At 45.5% G+C, this 3,282-nt stretch overlaps 1 non-coding gene across 1 annotated transcript; it reads right to left on the bottom strand.

Moving 5' to 3' along the window:
* Window positions 1-542: 542 nt before the first annotated feature.
* Trnam-cau3 (transfer RNA methionine (anticodon CAU) 3) lies at window positions 543-614 on the bottom strand. Its single transcript has one exon. It is a non-coding gene; the product is annotated as a tRNA-Met (tRNA).
* Between the last annotated feature and the right edge of the window lie 2,668 nt (window positions 615-3,282).

Here is a 3,282-nt window from a genome sequence, read left to right as displayed (position 1 = left end):
TGCCCTCTTCCTCAGAGAGCCGTGGAGACCCTTGAGGCAGGGTTCTAACCAGTGCACAGCCTTACAAAGAGGAAAGTCCTTAGAGGGAACTGTCGTCCCCAGAGCCTCTAGAAAAGCTACACCTTGAGCAAGATTGGCTCATCCAGCAGATGGCACAACCACAGGAAACATGGATGTCCATCTTGCTTGTTCCAGATCAGCAGTCATAGGTAAGACCAACATCACTCCTGCCCAACTCAAAGAAGCCATTGAAAAGGAGACCTCCATTCAAACGTCAGACATATAACGCTGCTAGAAGACAAGGCTGCCCAGAGAAGCTCTGTCTTCTATAACAATTTCTTTTTTTTTAAAGATTTATTTATTTATTATATATAAGTACACTGTAGCTGTCTTCAGACACATCAGAAGAGGGCATCAGATCCCATTACAGATGGTTGTGAGCCACCATGTGGTTGCTGGGAATTGAACTCAGGACCTCTGGAAGAGCAGTCAGTGCTCTTAACCACTGAGCCAACTCTCCGGCCCAAACATAGACCATCACATAGCAGAGGATGGTTTCGATCCATCGACCTCTGGGTTATGGGCCCAGCACGCTTCCGCTGCGCCACTCTGCTAGCTTCTATAACAATTTCTATGATGAGGATGACGATGTCATCATCGTCGTCGTCGTCGTTGATGACCAGACTTTTCCCTTCCCTTATTTCTTTTCCTTCTTCTCTTTCTGGTCCCCCTTTTTCCTCTTCTTCTCTATTCCTCTTGTTTGTTGTTTGTTTGTTTGTTTGTTTTAAGGGACAGGGTCTCTCTGTATAGCCCTGGCTGTCCTAGAACTAGCTCTGTAGACCAGGCTAGCCTTGAACTCACAGAGATCTACCTGCCTCTGCCTCCCGAGAGCTGGGATTAAAGGCATGTGTCACCACAACCTGGCTTCACTTTTTTTTTTTTAATTTTAAACAAAGTGTCACTTTGTACCCATGATCCTCCTGCCTCAGCCTCCTGAGTGCTGGGATGGCAGGAGTGCATCTCTATGCATGGCATAACAACACTAGTTTTGGTAGGAAAGTGGCCTTTACTGGTTTCAAAGAAGCGAGCAGCAGTGGTGTCAAGCCTCCTGGCCAGGAGCTGAGGGTGGCCTCTGATGGCAGCTGGCCGAGAGCTGGCACTGCCATTGACTGTGAGCATGGAGGCCAGTCCTGTCAGGTTTGGTTTTGTGTGTGTATATATGTGCGAGTGTGTGTGTGTGTGTGTGTGTGTGTGTGTGTGTGTGTGTGCACGTATGTGCGTGCACATGCATGCTCATATATATGCATATGTGTGTAGGCCAGAGGTTGCACTGGGTGTTTTCCTCAATTGCTTGCTACCTGAGTTTTTGAGACAAGGTTTCTGACTTAACCTGGCACTCACCTCTTCAGCCTGCCTGGCCACAAACCCTCTTTCGCCATGGCTGGGATCACAGGCAGGTGCTCTGCTGTCTGACTTTTTATGTAGGTGCTGGGATTTGAACTCAGGTCCTCATACTTGCATGGCAAGTCCTTTACCCATTTCCTTTGGACCTAGCCCTGGAACTGGCATTTTTATACACCAATAGATAACTAATACAAATGACAAAGGTATGTTGGAATGAACATTTTAATATTTAGATGATTTTGAAACCATCAGACTGAATAGGGATCAGGAGATGGAAATATAAGCACAATGTGTGGAAAAATGTTCTCAAAGTTGAGTGCATTTGAATCACTGATAACACAGGTTGTTGGGCCTCACCAGGGTCCCAGATTATTATTATTATTATTATTATTATTATTATTATTATTATTATCATCTATTCTTCAAACCAAGGTATTTCTATGTTGCGCAGGTTAGCCTCAAACTTGTCACCATCCTGCCTCAGACTTCTAAGTAGTTCTGCAGGGTCCAGTGTCTCCCTAGAGTTCCTGGTTCCTCGTGTCTGGGATGGGGTCTGAGGGTCTGCCTTTCTCACAAGTGTTGTGGATGTTGATGGGACCTGCCTGGCAACCTACCCTTTGACAACTAAACATGTAGAGTCACGTAACTAAGTCCTGGTGAAGGCTCTTCAGTATACTTCCCAGAACTCCAGTGTTTTTTGTTTCAACAGAAATGAAGGAGGATCTGAAAGAGTTAAGAACTGGTACATCACTAAAAGCAGTCCCTGAGGCTGGGTCAGTAACAGAGTACTTGTCCAGTATATGGGAAATCCCCAAAGCAAAATAAATAAAAACGAACAGACAAATAAAGTGGTAAAAAACTGTAGGTGAATTTGGGCCTATAACTCGAGAAGACGTCCAACCCTGGAGTAGCATTTCTATTAAATCTACACACAATGGGGCTGAGAGATGGCTGTCTTGGCAGCTAAGAACACTGGCTGCTCTTGCAGAGGACCTGGGCATAGTTCCCAGCACCCAGATGGTGGGGCACAATTGTAATCCTAGATCAATGGGATCTGATGTCTTCTGACCTCTGTAGGCACCATGTTCACAGACATACATGAAGGCAACACACACACACACACACACACACACACAGAGAGAGAGAGAGAGAGACAGAGACAGAGACAGAGACAGAGACAGAGAGACAGAGAGAGAGCGCCTTATGTTCCCCAGTACTTATTTAACTGAACAAAGTGTGTTAGGGTGAGTTGAACTGCTGTTATTTCTTAATTGGCTCTTGAGCATGTGGTGAATAAGAAGCCCAGACTTTTTCCCTCTCAGGGCTCCACAACGCTTGGGGTCTAGCCATCATCCATGTCCAAATGGAAGACATATGGAGGAAGCACACTTGCATCTCAATAGCCCTCTACCATAGATAACACATCTTGTTTTTGCTTATCTTTAATTAGAGAGAAGTGGATAACATGACCACTGTATCCATCTGGGTCTAAACTGAAAAACCACAGAGTAACTTTCATGGATGAAGTTTCTTTCATAGGAAGACTTATTAAGCTCCCAGGGACCTGAGGAGCTGAAGTGGCAGTCCCCAAGCCTAGGGAAAGCAGGGCTCAGAAGTGGAGTAGCAGCAGAGTGCTTGAGAAGAGACTCCACATTGTTTTTCAAGACCCAAACTTTATAGGAGAACATATCTGAAGGTTAAAGGTCATCAATGGGTTCTGCGATTTATGGGACTCAAAACGCCCAGAAGCGCTGTAACAGAAAGGGTTGGGCTTGGTTAAACTAAAAAGATACAGACCAAAGTCAGCAAAAGGGATGCCAGATAGCACAGTACAGTGTCTTGGGGACCAGGTACAAGGTTCCGTTTGTCCTTTCCCTG

The sequence above is a fragment of the Rattus norvegicus genome, chromosome 11, assembly GCF_036323735.1.
Source record: "Rattus norvegicus strain BN/NHsdMcwi chromosome 11, GRCr8, whole genome shotgun sequence".
Classification (NCBI taxonomy): domain Eukaryota; kingdom Metazoa; phylum Chordata; class Mammalia; order Rodentia; family Muridae; genus Rattus; species Rattus norvegicus.
The sequence above is the reverse complement of the archived record's forward strand: the minus strand, read 5'-3'. Positions and strand labels throughout refer to the sequence as shown.